This window comes from Oncorhynchus mykiss, chromosome Y (genome assembly GCF_013265735.2).
Source record: "Oncorhynchus mykiss isolate Arlee chromosome Y, USDA_OmykA_1.1, whole genome shotgun sequence".
NCBI lineage: Eukaryota > Metazoa > Chordata > Actinopteri > Salmoniformes > Salmonidae > Oncorhynchus > Oncorhynchus mykiss.
In genome coordinates, this window is record NC_048593.1 from 6,580,353 (window position 1) to 6,598,241 (window position 17,889).

Here is a 17,889-nt window from a genome sequence, read left to right on the forward strand (position 1 = left end):
TGATTGAGAACAGGGGTAGTGCACAAAGTTGATATCTGTTCAAATATGTTATTGTTGAATATGTATGTTTCTGAGGCAAATTGCAAAAGGCTAGTATCAGTTCTTGATAAGACAGACCAGTTGCTGAGGAATCAAGACCATGAGGGATGTGGAATTCAACTCGAGATAAGGCCAACAGATGGAGAAGACAATGCTGGGAGGGGGGCTACAGAGACCCACCCCGAAGTCCATCCGATTATAGACCTCAAACATTTCCACACCTTTGAGGGTCCTAGATTTAGGCAGGGCCATGACAACACCAGTAAGAGGAACCTACAGAGTTACGGACTAACAGAGAATAATGTCCTTCTTAAACATGCAAGAAGATTTACACCTTGTTGGAAGGTATAAATATGTGCTTGTATGTTGTCTTTGCAGCTGTATGACCCAGTGGGTAAATAAACTTCGTTTGAGTTTTACTCGGTTCAGAACCTAACACCACAGACGGAGGATTTGATTCAGCAACACATATTTGTTCTATTATTGCCATCTCAATCTTGATTGTACACTGCACCACTGAAACATCTTTACATAACCTTTTGAGAATTATGTGGGGTGGGAATATGTCTCATCCATACCATTTCTATGGTTGTTATGGGCAATGTCAAGAGTGGTACTGAATGCTTGCACTAACTTAAAAACTTGACAGAAACACACTTCATTTGTCTCTTCATTTAAAATCCAGGTAGAATAAATATACATTGGGAATTGTTAACTCCACTACAATTACATTTATCAAATATGCAGCTAAGATTGTTAAAGAGTTAATGGATGGTTAATGTAATACTGAAGAAACGGATAAGACAACTTTAACCAACAGCACATTTATTAAAGTGAACCCAAAGTGTGTCTAGGACGAGCTGGAGGCAGCCACTGCAACACGCCTGGGCTTGGGGGTGGTCCCTTCCCAGAACTCATTCCTGAAAAGGATGGGAAAAGAAAATAAGACATCTGTACATTACATAGAAGACTCAAAAAGTAACCTTATTGCTCACCTACGCTATATGGCAACTTTTCATTCAGTCACAAAGAGTCTTTACCAGGTTGTGGTGTTATTTGTACCCAGCCCTGTGGAAGTCTGTTGGGTGCATGTACAGTACTGCTGAACAAACTAAATAATAGATGGCAATAAGCAAACATAGCAGAATAAATAGTTTTATATGGAACCTAGTTCACAACTGATGGCAGAGTGAAGCTCGCCTCAGTAAAAACATTTAGAATCACTGAACTAATTTGTTCAGACATTTATTTTGTGTCAAACTAATTTCAGCTAGCATTATTTCCAAGCAACAGCTTTAACGGAGCACAGGCTGATAGTGGCTTATTGGGCTACACAACCAGGAGCAAAGAATGATTCCATAAAATTTGATTTGATTTGATATAGCAGAGTAGTGTTGCACAATCTACTGAAACTTCTGTACTTTTTCGATACTAGAACATGAAAAACGGTTTGGTACTAGACTTTGTTACTTTCGGTACATCTTTCAAATGTGTCATAAGGATTGAGAGGATCAATGTCGAGTAATTTGTCTGAATGTTCAAGGGGGCAGTAGTAAGCTAGCCAGGCTACTTGCACATGCAGCTGACAAAGTGCAAGCTACTCTCTAGGGTAGGGGGCAGCATTCGGAATTTTGGATGAAAAGCACGCCCAAATTAAACCGCCTGCTACTCGGGCCCAGAAGATATGATATGCATGTACAGTGCCTTGCGAATGTATTCGGCCCCCTTGAACTTTGCGACCTTTTGCCCCATTTCAGGTTTCAAACATAAAGATATAAAACGGTATTTGTTTGTGAAGAATCAACAACAAGTGGGACACAATCATGAAGTGGAACGACATTTATTGGAAATTTCAAACTTTTTTAACAAACCAAAAACTGAACAATTGGGCGTGCAAAATTATTCAGCCCCTTTACTTTCAGTGCAGCAAACTCTCTCCAGAAGTTCAGTGAGGATCTCTGAATGATCCAATGTTGACCTAAATGACTAATGATGATAAATACAATCCACCTGTGTGTAATCAAGTCTCCGTATAAATGCACCTGCACTGTGATAGTCTCAGAGGTCCGTTAAAAGTGCAGAGAGCATCATGAAGAGCAAGGAACACACCAGGCAGGTCCGAGATACTGTTGTGAAGAAGTTTAAAGCCGGATTTGGATACAAAAAGATTTCCCAAGCTTTAAACATCCCAAGGAGCACTGTGCAAGCGATAATATTGAAATGGAAGGAGTATAAGACCACTGCAAATCTACCAAGACCTGGCCGTCCCTCTAAACTTTCAGCTCATACAAGGAGAAGACTGATCAGAGATGCAGCCAAGAGGCCCATGATCACTCTGGATGAACTGCAGAGATCTACAGCTGAGGTGGGAGACTCTGTCCATAGGACAACAATCAGTCGTATATTGCACAAATCTGGCCTTTATGGAAGAGTGGCAAGAAGAAAGCCATTTCTTAAAGATATCCATAAAAAGTGTTGTTTAAAGTTTGCCACAAGCCACCTGGGAGACACACCAAACATGTGGAAGAAGGTGCTCTGGTCAGATGAAACCAAATTGGAACTTTTTGGCAACAATGCAAAACGTTATGTTTGGCGTAAAAGCAACACAGCTCATCACCCTGAACACACCATCCCAACTGTCAAACATGGTGGTGGCAGCATCATGGTTTGGGCCTGCTTTTCTTCAGCAGGGACAGGGAAGATGGTTAAAATTGATGGGAAGATGGATGGAGCCAAATACAGGACCATTCTGGAAGAAAACCTGATGGAGTATGCAAAAGACCTGACACTGGGACGGAGATTTGTCTTCCAACAAGACAATGATCCAAAACATAAAGCAAAATCTACAATGGAATGGTTCAAAAATAAACATATCCAGGTGTTAGAATGGCCAAGTCAAAGTCCAGACCTGAATCCAATCGAGAATCTGTGGAAAGAACTGAAAACTGCTGTTCACAAATGCTCTCCATCCAACCTCACTGAGCTCGAGCTGTTTTGCAAGGAGGAATGGGAAAAAAATTCAGTCTCTCGATGTGCAAAACTGATAGAGACATACCCCAAGTGACTTACAGCTGTAATCGCAGCAAAAGGTGGCGCTACAAAGTATTAACTTAACAAAAAAATACAGTTTAATATCTTTATGTTTGAAGCCTGAAATGTGGCAAAAGGCCGCAAAGTTCAAGGGGGCCGAATACTTTCGCAAGGCACTGTAACTGGTAGATTTGGATAGAAAACACTAAGTTTCCAAAACTGTTAACATAAGTGTCTGTGAGTATAACAAAACTGATTTGGCAGGCGAAAACCTGAGAAAAATCCAGCCAGGAAGTTTTTTTTTCAGGCTTGTATTCTTATAAATGAGGGAGTAAGATCAGTCTGAATGTGTGGACCCTGACGTGTCACCGAGCTTTTTCATGCGCAATCCGGTTGAAATATTATAGATCATTTAAGCTAAAAACAACCCGAGGATTGAATAAAAACATGGTTTGACATGTTTCTATTTACTTTACGGATACAATTTGTATTTTTTGTCTGCGTATGAGCCTGTGCTCATACTAGTAGTTACTAGCCTCAGGTGTCTTTTGGCAAAAATCCAAGTGGGCTTTTTACTGAGGAGTGGCGTCCGTCTGGCCGCTCTACCATAAAGGCCTGATGGGTGGAGTGCCGGTTGTCCTTCTGGAAGGTTCTCCCATCTCCACAGAGGAACTCTTGGTCACCTTTTTATTTTACCTTTATTTAACTAGGCAAGTCAGTTAAGAACAAATTCTTATTTTCTATGACAGCCTAGGAACAGTGGGTTAACTGCCTGTTCAGGGGCAGAACGACATTGTCAGCTCGGGGGTTTGAACTTGCAACCTTCCAGTTACTAGTCCAACGCTCTAACCACTAGGCTACCCTGCCGCCCAACCTCACCTCCCTGACAAAGGCCCTTCTCCCCCGATTGCTCCAAACTTCTTCCATTTAAGAATGTAGGAGGCTAGTGTTCTTGGGGACCCTCAACACGGCAGACATTTTTTGGTACCCTTACCCAGATCTGTTCCTCGACACAATCCTGTCTCGGAGCTCCACAGACAATTCCTTCGACCTCATGGCTCGGTTTTAGCTCTGACATGCACAGTCAACTGTGGGACCTTATATAGACAGGTTTGTGCCTTTCCAAATCATGTGCAATAAATTAAATTTACCACAGGTGGGCTCGAATGAAGTTGTAGAAACATCAATAGAAACAGGATGCTCCTGGGCTCAATTTAGAGTATCATAGCAAAAGGTCTGAATACCTTTGTTTTTTTATTTTTAATACATTTGCAAAAAAAATGTAAACCTGTTTCCAGTATGTCATTATTAGGTATTGTATGTAGATTGCTGATTTTTTATTTATTTAACCCATTTTAAAAGGCTGCAATATAACAAAATGTGGAAAAAGTCAAGGGGTCTGAATACTTTCCAAAGGCACTTTATATTCAGCATGACATTCATGTAAGCGTTATAATAGAATTATAACCAAAAAGTAATTTGAGTTGCACTCATAACTTAGCTATGATAGCAATATATTTAGACTGCCAGCCAGCAACCCTGGGAGTCGAAATGCAATCTGGGAATCGTAGTACGCTGTGTTAAATCCACTGTATTTCTATGGTGTGAAGACTATTGTAATAAAGAAGCTTCAGAAATGAACTTATCAAAACACTACATTAAATTATTTAGCTATAATTAACAACCGGATATTATGGCTATAGATTAACAAATTAACCGTGTATCAAATTACATTTGAAATCAGTTTAGACATAACAGTAAAATTGTTTTGTATGCTCCGAGTCTCAGATATGTTTTTGCATAAGGAAAATGTAAGTTATTCTGTTATTTAATAGGGTGTTTTATTTTTTTTGAAAGAAATTGAATATAGAACAGAAGAAGAATTTGTTATTTTATTTGTTCTACCAGTTACCAACATATTGTGCAAAAAATGTGATGCCCAGTGGTTGTTTTGTGACTAGCTAAATCTTTTTGCCATGGTATTGAGTATGGTGATACTAAACCTGGTATCGAAGTAAAACATTCTGGTACCGTGACAACACTTCAGCAGAGCATCAACCACCACAAATGTAGTCTCATTGTAGAATGACCTGCATGTCCTTCACATTTGATTAACTCAGGCCCATGAGACCCACAATCCTGTAGGTTTATATTTTTCCTTGCACTAATGTTACTGATTGGCTGGAATGCACCATGGTCACCACCTTCAGTGGGCAGGAAACAGGAGAAAACACCCTACCTGAACTTCATTTTCAGATGCTAAACATTTTGCTATGTGCCCTACCAGACAACCCTGGCTTTTCAAGGACAAAAATCAGCAGGACTGTATACCTTGGCTTTACACTGTGCTAACCTGAATCTGCGGTAGACGACCCTCAGATGTCTCAGGCGGCCGGTCCCAGTGGTGTTCCTCCTCTTGGCCTTAGCGCTCCAGTTGTCTACAGAAAGAGACGACAGGTCACAAACGGAAACTGCAGAAAGAAATCTCACAAAACAGGAGCAATGGTTATCATCAGCAAACATTCCGAAATATCCTTAATTTGCAGATCCTTGACAATAGAGTACCAGTGCATTAATGGAAACCAAGACTTCAGGGCAGGCCTGGTTTTAGCTATACGTGTTAGTCGCGTAAGAGACAATTATAGCATTTTAGTAAACCTTAAACCTTTTCCCAACCTTAACCTAATTCTCCTAACCTGCCACAAGTTTTTATTTTCTTTTTCGGACTGCATATGTGCAGTTGAAGTCGGAAGTTTACATACATTTAGGTTGGAGTCATTAAAACTCGTTTTTCAAATCACCCCACAAATTTCTTGTTAACAAACTATAGTTTTGGCAAGTCGGTTAGGAAATCTACTTTGTGCATGACACAAGTCATTTTTCCAACAATTGTTTACAGACAGATTATTTCACTGTATCACAATTGCAGTGGGTCAGAAGTTTACATACACTAAGTTGACTGTGCTTTTAAACAGCTTAGAAAATTCCAGAAAATTATGTGATGGCGTTAGAAGCTTCTGATAGGCTAATTGACATCATGAGTCAATTGGAGATGTACCTGAGGATGTATTTCAAGGTCTACCTTCAAACTCAGTGCATCTTTGCTTGACATAATGGGAAAATCAAAATAAATCAGCCAAGCCCTCAGAAAATTGTAGACCTCCACAAGTCTGGTTCATCCTTGGGAGTAATTTACAAATGCCTGAAGGTACCACGTTCATCTGTACAAACAATAATACGCTAGTATAAACACCATGGGACCACGCATCCGTCATACTGCTTAGGATGGAGACGCATTCTGTCTCCTAGAGTTGAACATACTTTGGAGCGAAAAGTGCAAATCAATCCAAGAATAACAGCAAAGGACCTTGTGAAGATGCTGGAGGAAACATGTACAAAGTATCTATATCCACAGTAAAACAAGTCCTATATCGACATAACCTGAAAGGCCGCTCAGCAAGGAAGAAGCCACTGCTCCAAAACCGCCCCAAAAAAGCCAGTCTACGGTTTGCAACTGCACATGGGGACAAAGATCGTACTTTTTGGAGAAATGTCCTCTGGTCTGATGAAACAAAAATAGAACTGTTTGGCCATAATGACCATCGTTATGTTTGGAGGAAAAATGGGGAGGCTTGCAAGCTGAAGAACACCATCCCACCGTGAAGCACGGGGTGGCAGCATCATGTTGTGGGGGTGCTTTGCTGCAGGAGAAACTGGTGCACTTCACAAAATAGATGGCATCATGAGGTAGAAAAAGTATATGGATATATTGAACAACAGCAAAGGACCTTGTGAAGATGCTGGAGGAAACAGGTACAAAAGTATCTATATCCACAGTAAAACAAGTCCAATATCGCTCAGCAAGGAAGAAGCCACTGCTCCAAAACCGCCCAAAAAAAGCCAGTCTACGGTTTGCAACTGCACATGGGGACAAAGATCGTACTTTTTGGAGAAATGTCCACTGGTCTGATGAAACAAAAATAGAACTGTTTGGCCATAATGACCATCGTTATGTTTGGAGGAAAAAGGGGGAGGCTTGCAAGCAGAAGAACACCATCCCAACCGTGAAGCACGGGGGTGGCAACATCATGTGGTGGGGGTGCTTTGCTGCAGGAGGGACTGGTGCACTTCATAAAATAAAATATGAGGATGGAAAATTACGTGGATATATTGAAGCAGCATCTTAAGACATCAGTCAGGAAGTTAAAGCTTGGTCGCAAATGGGTCTTCCAAATGGAGAATGACCCCAAGCATAAGTTCCAAAGTTGTGGCAAAATGGCTTAAAGACAAAGTCAAGGTATTGGAGTGGCCATCAAAGCCCTGACCTGAATCCTATAGAAAACTTTAAAAAAAAACATGTGCGAACAAGGGGGCCTACAAACCTGACTCAGTTATAGGAGGAATGGGCCAAAATGTACCCAACTTATTGTGGGAAGCTTGTTTGACCCAAGTTAAACAATTTAAAAGCAATGCTACCAAATACTAATTGAGTGTATGTAAATGTCTGACCCACTGGGAATGTGATGAAAGAAAGAAATCATTCTCTCTATTATCCTGACATTTCACATTCTTAAAATAAAGTGGTGATCCTAACTGACCTAAGACAGTGTTACTGTCAAGTTCAACACAAGAAAAACAATATATTTGGGCTACACTGCACATTATTACATTTGACACTTTCTGCCTGCGGACATATGTTCTTCAATGTGCCAGCAGAGCATGATACCTTTTGTTGGCATAATTTATCTCTTTCAGGCAGAGTACACCACGCATACCCCTTTTTATCCACTGTATTGAAAAAGTGAGAATAGGGAAAGTGTGTGGTGTTCCTGTCACATCTAGTGGCATCCAGCTTGTCACATCTAGTGGCATCCAGCATTTGGAATATGATGAAAAGCGTGCCCAAATTAAACTGCCTGCTACTCAGGCCCATAAGCTAGGATATGCATATAATTAGTAGATTTGGATTGAAAACACTCTAAAGTTTCCAAAACTGTTAAAATAATGTCTGTGAGTATAACAGAATTGATATGGCAGGCAAAAACCAGAGGAAAATCCAACCAGGAAGTACTATTATTTTGAAAGGCTGTTTTTCCATTGAAAGCCTATCCACCATACAAAGACTTAGGACCCAGTTCACAATCTCTATGGCTTCCTCTACACGTGACCAGTCTTTAGGCATTGTTTCAGGCTTTTTACTCTGAAAAATGAGGGAGACACACCGCTTTCAATGAGAGGACAGTGGAAATTTCCAGACATGAACCAAGCGTGTGATCGGGAGCATTGACGAAGCTTTTGTCCGGTTGAAATATTAGTTACGACAAAAACAACCTGAGGATTGCTTTTCAACATCGTTTGACATGTTTCTACTATCTTTTATTGTACTTTTTTGACTTTCGTCTTGGTGTTGAGAGCGCACATTTTGCCATTGGATTTCTGAACTAAACGTACCAACAAAACGGAGGTATTTGGACATAAAGATGAACTTTATCGAACAAAACAAACATTTGTTGTCTAACATGGAGACCTGGAAGTGCCAACAGATGAAGATCATCAATGGTAAGTGATTAATGTTAATGCTATTTCTGACTTTTGTGACACTCTCCTTGGTTGGAAAATGGCTGTATGGGTTTCTGTGACTAGGTGCTGACCTAACATAATCGTTTGGTGTGCTTTCGCCGTAAAGCCTATTTGAAATAGGACACTGTGGCTGGATTTACAAGAAGTGTATCTTTAAAATGGTGTATAATATTTGTATGTTTGAGGAATTTGAATTATGGGATTTCTGTTTTGAATTTGGCGACCTGTAATTTCACTGGCTGTTGTCTGTACCAGACAGGTTAAGCCACGGACAGGTTACCCTTGTAAAAACATTTGTTCACAGGTAGTATGTTAGCTAGTTAAACATTTCACACAGATTTCCAGGGTCCAGTAAGCAACTAACGCGTTATGCGACTCCTTGCCATTCAAGTTATAACGTTACCAGTTAATATTATAACGAATGGGTAAGATTACTAACGTTAGCTCATCTGATGTTAACGTTAGCTAGCTAGCGTTAGCTGTCTGACTGTATTAGCCAGCTAATTTTCACACCATAAACTCAATTATTTGATCAGTTAAATTGGCTAATGTTGGTCAACATTTCTCTGGTTCGCTAATGGATAATTCAATCCAGCTAGCAAGATACTGTTACCATGGTTAAGTACTTGTTCCACCACACTTTCTCCCTCACCTCAAACTTTCCAAATGCCAGTTGTTTTTCAGTTACACCTCTACGTTATCGTTCAGGGGACGCGCTGCTGTCAGTTACCTGGCAAACTTATGGATGTGAAACTGATCTTTCCACTCTCCCACTGTCTTTCCAGAGCGCTCGCTGATGCTGTAACTAGCAAATTGATAGTCTCGTCTCTCTTCAGTCGCGTGGTGCATTCTGTTGTGTGAACGATTGGCTGATCCACAGACTGTGTGCAATAGGCTGAGAGAGGCTGGACTGAGGGCTTGTAGGCCTGTTGTAAGGCAGGTCCTCAGACATCACCGGCAACAATGTCGCCTATGGGTACAAACCCACCGTCGCTGGACCAGACAGGACTGGCAAAAAGTGCTCTTCACTGACGAGTCGCAGTTCTCGCTCACAGGGGCGATGGTCGGATTCGCGTTTATAGTTGAATGATAGTCGAGGCTTGTACTCTGGAGCAGGATTGATTGGAGGTGGAGGGTCCGTCATGGTCTGGGGCGGTGTATCACAGCATCACCGGACTGAGCTTGTTGTCATTGCAGGCAATCTCAACACTGTGCGTTACAGGGAAGACATCCTCCTCCCTCATGTGGTACTCTTCCTGCAGGCTCATCCTAACATGACCCTCCAGCATAACAATGCCACCAGCCATACTGCTCGTTCTGTGCATGAATTCCTGCAAGACAGGAATGTCAGTGTTCTGCCATGGCCAGCAATGAGCCCGGATCTCAATCCCATTGGGCACGTCTGGGACCTGTTGGATTGGAGGGTGAGGGCTAGGGCCATTCCCCACAGAAATGTCCAGGAATTCGCAGGTGCTTGGTGGAAGAGTGGGGTAACATCTCAGAGCAAGAACTAGTAAATCTGGTGCAGTCCATGAGGAGATGAACTGCAGTACTTAATGCAGCTGGTGGCCACACCAGATACTGACTGTTACTTTTGATTTTGACTCCCCCCCCCCACCCCCCCCCCCCCCCCCCCCCTTTGTTCAGGGACACATTATTCAATTTCTGTTAGTCACATGTCTGTGGAACTTGTTCAGTTTATTTCTCAGTTGTTGACTCTTATGTTCGTACAAATATTTACACGTTAAGTTTGCTGAAAATAAACGCAGTTGACAGTGAGGGGACATTTCTTTTTTTGCTGAGATTAACTATTAAGTTAACCCAAAGCTTGCACTAGCGAACTTTCAACATTGTATAAAATATTCTGGCTATTTACGCAAGGGATAAGAAGCAGTGCTGACTTGGGCAGGAGCTCACAGGAGCAGAGTACCGGCACCTCAAATGTTCTACTGCTTGAGCTCCTGTTCATCGTATTGAATATTAGCTCAAAAGTATTGTGGAGCTCCTGCACCTAAATATAAAATAGTGCCATCACCCAAAATGAGTACCGGAACCTATTTCTGTCCAAGTCCACTGGATCAGAACATTACATTTTTCGATTTCACACAGAGTTGTAAGCTGGAAAGATTTTTCAAACATATTGAGGAACTATTGTAATTCTCAATGGATGTAAAAACTGACTTTGTTTGCTTACTGTTTGAGGTGTAGAAAACGTTACTTTGGGAAGCTCTCCAGGCCATTAGTGGGGGTGCGTTAAGCCAATCAGAACTACTTACAGATCCCCCAAATGTGCACAGTTATATGCCTGCATTTGCACGCAGGCCAGGTAGCCTATAAGCCATAAGCTATAATACTTCTATGCGTGCGCGTCCTTACTCAACATTGACAGTCTCCAAACAAAAGACAATGGCTAAATTGTCAAAACTCGTAAATGTAATGAAATAAATCAAAACTTGTTGCATTGCATCATAGGTTGTGCACTCTTCAAATAATGTGACCACTCAAACACTGAGAAAGGGGAAAATTTGGGAGGAGCATGGCTATGTGGTAGAAGAGCTCAATTTGGCCTCTGTATGCCTATGGAGGCTTCGCTTTTGCATCACACCCTCCAGCCTCTGACCACATTTTCAGATCAAGTCTAAATTGGCTTTTAGTCTAGGCTTCCGCAATGTATTAGTTCACTGAGCTGGGTGCAAATAAATAAACACACACACCCACTTGACAAAAAAAATATCGGTCGATCAACAGCCTAATGACCAAACAATCGACCAATTGGGGTCAGCCTTAACAAATGGCAACATTTTTAAGCTTACGTTTGCCCGCCGGTCAGGTAGCCTAGGCCTAGTTCTATGCGTAATCAGGTTTGTGTCCTTACTCAAAGAGTGCTCTAAAACAAAAGACAATGAATAAATTGACAATCGTAAATGGAATGAGATAAACCAAAACTTTTTCCTCACAAGTGTAGACTAGGTTGTGCGCTCTGCAAACAACATGTCCACTCCTACAATGACAATGGTAAAACAAATAATAATATATTGAATGCATTAACAGAAGTTACCATAATTAAACAAACATTGTAGATTAGAAATTATGGTAATTAACAGTAACTGTACTACTGGTATGCCGCCTCCGCAATGGAATAGTCCACTCAGACAGGTGTGACTCAGACAGATGTCTTGTGTGCACTAACATACATATATATACATACACCACTGCTCAACTAAAAAAAATATTGGTCGACAAACTGTCTACTAAATGGGGTCAGGCCTACACACCTGTCAGGTGGATGGATTATTTTAGCAAAGGAGAAATGCTCACAAACAGGGATGTAAACAAATTTGTGCACAAAATTTGTGAGAAATAATTTATGCACATTGCATATTTCTGGGATCAAAATCTTTGAAAATTAACAAATCCCCAAAATAATAGCCAGACAGTCGGGAGAATCAAATTCCCAAAATGATGCATTCAGGAGTATTTTTGTCATGGCAGCCACCATTGATTTCCTTATGTTCGAATCACCCAGATAGCATAAGCCACTGTGATACACACCCTGGGTCAACAGATGTGGGGACAAAAAAAGTCTTTGCCTAATTTGTCATCCTATGTGCATGCATGGAGAGTTAAAGTAAGAATCACTGAAATGCATATGTTCAGACATTTGTATTGAAAACATAATTGACAGGACAATGGGTAATAAATATGAACTGACTCATGCTGCACAGTCAAACATTCAAAAACAAGTCAACAAGGCAAGCAGTAAAGCAAACAAAGTGAAAGACAATGCACCAACAAACCTAGGTATTCAATATTGAGACAGAATACCCACAGGTCTGTGACATCTTGGTGATAATATAGTAGTGATGTGCCGTTCGTAAACCATTCATTCTTTATGAACGACTTTACTGACAGGATTAATACTCGCCTCTCCGGCTCAGGAGACAAACTGTATCATGTGCTCATGGAAAAATAGATCATGCATAAAGAAAAACGCATGTTTAGAACTGATAATTGATTGCATGGTGAAATAATGAATTCTATTAATTGATTATTGAATGTTAGATGACACAGCTTTGTAAAACCAGAACATGCCTCTGCTCAACACTTGAACATGAGAATGAATCGTTTGGGGGGGGGGGGGGGGGGGGGGGCTGCAGTTGGCAAACAATATTGTGCTAATCTCCCTGTCAAGCCAAAGGCCTTCCGCCAAAAGCTGTTCACAGTCTAGTCCGGACGCAACTAGACCTTGTTTCAAAGCTATCAATAAGTAATCGTATTTGTATTTAGTAGCCTCAAAGCACCGTTTTATAAGTCTCAGTCACAAATGACAGCTACAAATAGCCCCTATGGAGAACGAGAGGTGTGTAGAATCATGATTCTTTCAAGTTTTTAGTTCATTGTTCGCAGTCAGGGGTCCTGCGTGCTCTGGGCCTTTCTGAATCAAATGAACGAAATGAGTTGAAAGATGTTTCCGTTTGCCTGAACGAGTTGAAAAGATCTGGAGTCGGTAAAAAGTACAGAACATCCCATCACTACAATACAGCAGTTTCAATTAATGGATAATCTGAATTATCGATCTCAAGGAATGGCATGGGCACTTACAACTTCTCTTGCGCTTCTTTCTCGGGGTAGCCACACTTCCCGCAGGACGACTTCTGCAGATGGTAAGCCTTGGAACCGCAGTGACGGCATAGAGCATGAGTCTTATTGCGCCGCTTTCCGAAGGACGATGTCCCCTTCGTCTGAAACACACAAGGACCAAAATGTTGCCAAATAGATCATTGCCGTTTGGTGTAAATGCATGGAGAGGTTGGGATCTTGTCTCAGTCAATAAGTAAGAATCACTGATATTCATATGTTCAGACATTTGTATTGAAAACATCATTGACAAGACAATGGCCCATGGATAATTCATAGGAGATAATTAGTTATTTGTTGTACATCTGATTTCATGCTTAGGTATTTAAGCTGCACTACTAACGTTTCTATCCAACTTCCTGGTAACTTCGCTAGCTAGCGGTAACGTTAGCTACCTAGAAAAGTGGCATAATAGACTAACACTTCCAACTAGCAACATTTCACCAAAACAACTCATAACTAGTTAATTAGAGGGAATTAGCTACACAAAGAAAGGCGGGAATGTTGTGGTTTGTAGAATGGCTTATTTACCTTGAGCCAACTAGCTAGCTAACCCCAAAACATACACAAAAATAAACCAATGCCTCCATTGCTGTATAACGTTAGTTGACTAGTTAGCCAAGTTGTTTACCGGTTTTTCTACACCATCTAACGTTTCACCAAAAACAATATAAATGAGAACCCATTACCATTGATTATAAGTCGTAAGCTACTACGATTTCTTGAAAAATAAAATAATAAATAAATAAATAGATGTTGTAAGATCCATCTCTGACAAATTTCATCACTCACCATTTTCTTACTGTGGGTGTGTGGAAAGAGACCGGAAAAGGTCTTGGTGTTGCGGTAAATCAGAACCGAGGTTGTTCCGGTGTAACAGTAAAATAAGCCCCCTTAATTAGGACAAGCTTTTCACTCCATGAGTAGCCTACTAAGTTGCCCGCTACCAACTAAGGGTGTAAACATTAATTTATGTACTTTAGGCAAATTGGTCGGTTTTGCCTAATGACTGAGAGGGCCGGTTTGAATAATTTAAATACATAATTCCTTCTCTGCCTTACCCATCAAATCATGTCGGATCAGTGATTACTTCAAGGAATGGAAGGATATAATTGAAAAAGTATTCTATCTTGGCTACTTCCATAGGTTGCTTCTGAAATGGATATGAATGCACAGGTTTCTTCCTTAGCCTATCAAGATAAGGCATTCACAACGTTTCAATGAGTCTATACAAGGCCTAGGCCTACTGCATGAACACCATAAAATATATGCTTTCAAAGACTTTACACAGGTGGAGTTGCATCCAAGACAATCAATTTCAATCAGTCATTAATGACTGACCCCTGGCTGTGACCCCACTCTCAGGGGGAGTTGGGATTTGCAAAATACACATTTCCATTTCACACTTGTACATGCCGTGAAAAATGACACATATAAGCACCTCTATTTGACATTTTGTCCCCAGAGAATAAACAGAATTAACTTGTATCCTGGAAGGCCCAGTGAAGTCAAAATTCTGTTTTCCTGTTTTGTATTGTACAACAGCTAATGAAACACTGTAAAAGTGTTAGGTCCCTCCAATTAGGTCCCTCACTCAGACCACTCCCAGACAGTCCAAGCAATATTTTTGTTGCTTTTTTACCTTTTAATGGAAAACTATTGCAGTAATCTACTTAACTGTTACCCAGAAATGATTTGATTGAACCCCTGGACACTTCCCCCACTGGGTACAGACATCAATTCAACATCGTTTCCACATTGGTTCAACGCAACTTCATTGAAATGATGTGAAAACAACGTTGATTCAACCAATGTGTGCCCAGTGGGCCGTTTCACACTGTGTATTTAAATACTGTATCACCAACAGTTCATTCTAATATTTCTACGACTGTACATTGTATTTCAGTGACACTGTTTATACACACACACCATATATTTACAGTTGAAGTCGCTAGTTTACATACACCTTAGTTAAGTACATTTAAACTAAGTTTTTCACAATTCCTGCCATTTAATCCTAGTAAAAATTCCATGTCTTAGGTCAGTTAAGATCACCACTTTATTTTAAGAACGTGAAATGTCAGAATAATAGTAGAGAGAATGATTTATTTCAGCTTTTATTTCTTTCATCACATTCCCAGTGGGTCAGAAGTTTACATACACTCAATTAGTATTTGGTAGCATTGCCTTTAAATGGTTTAATTTGGGTCAAACTACCACAAGCTTCCCACAATAAGTTAGGTGAATTCTGGCCCATTCCTCCTGACAGAGCTGGTGTAACTGAGTCAGGTTTGTAAGGCCTCCTTGCTCACACATGCTTTTTCAGTTCTGCCCACAAATTTCCTATGGGATTGAGGTCAGGGCTTTGTGATGACCACTCCAATACCTTGACTTTGTTGTCCTTAAGACATTTTGAAAAACTTTGGAAGTATGCTTGGGGTCATTGTCCATTTGGAAGACCCATTTGCGACCAAACTTTAAATTCCTGACTGATATATTGAGATGTTGCTTCAATATATCCATATAATTTTTCTACCTCATGATGCCATCTATTTTGTGAAGTGCACCAGTCCCTCCTGCAGCAAAGCACCCCCACAACACGATGCTGCCACCCCGTGCTTCACGGTGGGATGGTGTTCTTCAGCTTGCAAGCCTCCCCATTTTTCCTCCAAACATAACGATGGTCATTATGGCCAAACAGTTCTATTTTTGTTTCATCAGACCAGAGGACATTTCTCCAAAAAGTACGATCTTTGTCCCCATGTGCAGTTGCAAACCGTAGTCTGGCTTTTTTTATGGCGGTTTTGGAGCAGTGGCTTCTTCCTTGCTGAGCGGCCTTTCAGGTTATGTCGATATATGACCTGTTTTACTGTGGATATAGATACTTTGTACCTGTTTCCTCCAGCATCTTCACAAGGTCCTTTGCTGTTGTTCTTGGATTGATTAGCACTTTTCGCACCAAAGTATGTTCATCTCTAGGAGAAAGAACACATCTCCTTCCTGAGCGGTATGAGGGCTGCGTGGTCCCATGGTGTTTATACTTGCGTACTATTGTTTGTACAGATGAACGTGGTACCTTCAGGTATTTGTAAATTGCTCCCAAGGATGAACCAGACTTGGAGGTCTACCATTTTATTTTCTGATGTCTTGGCTGATTTCTTTTAATTTTCCAATTATGTTAAGCAAAGAGGCACTGAGTTTGAAGGTAGGTCTTGAAATACATCCACAGGTACACCTGCAATTGACTCAAATGATGTCAATTAGCCTATCAGAAGCTTCTAAAGCCATGACATCATTTTCTGGAATTTTCCAAGCTGTTTAAAGGCACAGTCAACTTAGTGTATGTCAACTTCTGACCCACTGCAATTGTGAATTATAAGTGAAATAATCTATCTGTATCAATTGTTGTAAAAATGACTTGTGTCATGCACAAAGTAGATGTCCTAACCGACTTGCCAAGACTATAGTTTGTTAACAAGAAATTTGTGGAGTGGTTGAAAAACGAGTTTTAATGACTCCAACCAAAGTGTAGGTAAACTTCCGACTTCAATTGTATATACTTGTATATACAACACACTGACACTGACACTGACTCAACTCCAGCCACTTTAATAATGGGAATTGATGGGAAATGATGTAAATATATCACTAGCCACTTTAAACTATGCCACTTTGTTTACATACTCATCTCATTTGTACATACTGTACTCGATACCATCTACTGTATCTTGCCTATGCTGCTCTGTACCATCACTCATTCATATATCCTTATGTACATATTCCTTATCCCCTTACACTGTGTACAAGACAGTAGTTTTGGAATTGTTAGTTAGATTACTTGTTATTACTGCATTGTCGGAACTAGAAGCACAAGCATTTCGCTACACTCGCATTAACATCTGCTAACCATGTGTATGTGACAAATAAAATTTGATTTGATTTGATTTGATTTACTGGATTCTTGACATAGCTCACTGTATTATATCTACATCTAAACATATCATTCTTAGTATATCTTGTGTAAATTATTCCGGTGTGCATATGTACAGTATAGACTGCATTTTGATTACTGCTACAGTGCTATTTGTGTTGTTAATCAGATTTGACCCGCCGTTCTTGATTTCTTGTTTTCTTTTCTTTTTTTGTGTACTTGTCTGACATCTTACTGCATTGTTAGGAGCTAGTTATCAGGTATGAAGGTAAAACCCAGATGCAGACCTCGTCGAATAAACAATAGTTTAATAATCCAATAGGGGCAAGCAATGGACAGGTCAAGGCAGGCAGGGTTCAGTAACCAGAGGTGAGGCAATGGTACTGGATGGCAGGCAGGCTCAGGGTCAGGGTAAGCAGGGTCAGGCAGGCGGGCTCGGAGTCAGGACAGGCAAGAGTCAAAACCAGGAGGGCGCGAAAAGCGAGACTGGGAAAAAGCAGGAGCTGAGAAACAAACGCTGGTTGACTTGACAAACAAGACAAACTGGCAACAGACAAACAGAGAATTACAGGTAAAAATACACAGGGGATAATGGGGAAGATGGGCGACACCTGGAGGGGGGTGGAGACAATCACAAAGACAGATGAAACAGATCAGGGTGTGACACTAGT

General features: G+C 40.7%; 1 non-coding gene and 1 pseudogene across 1 annotated transcript; both read right to left on the bottom strand.

Moving 5' to 3' along the window:
- Nucleotides 1-847: 847 nt before the first annotated feature.
- On the bottom strand, nt 848-14,090 carry LOC110509559 (annotated as a pseudogene).
- Nucleotides 13,465-13,543, bottom strand: LOC118945709. Its single transcript, XR_005040824.1, has one exon. It is a non-coding gene; the product is annotated as a small nucleolar RNA SNORD72 (small nucleolar RNA).
- Nucleotides 14,091-17,889: the final 3,799 nt, after the last annotated feature.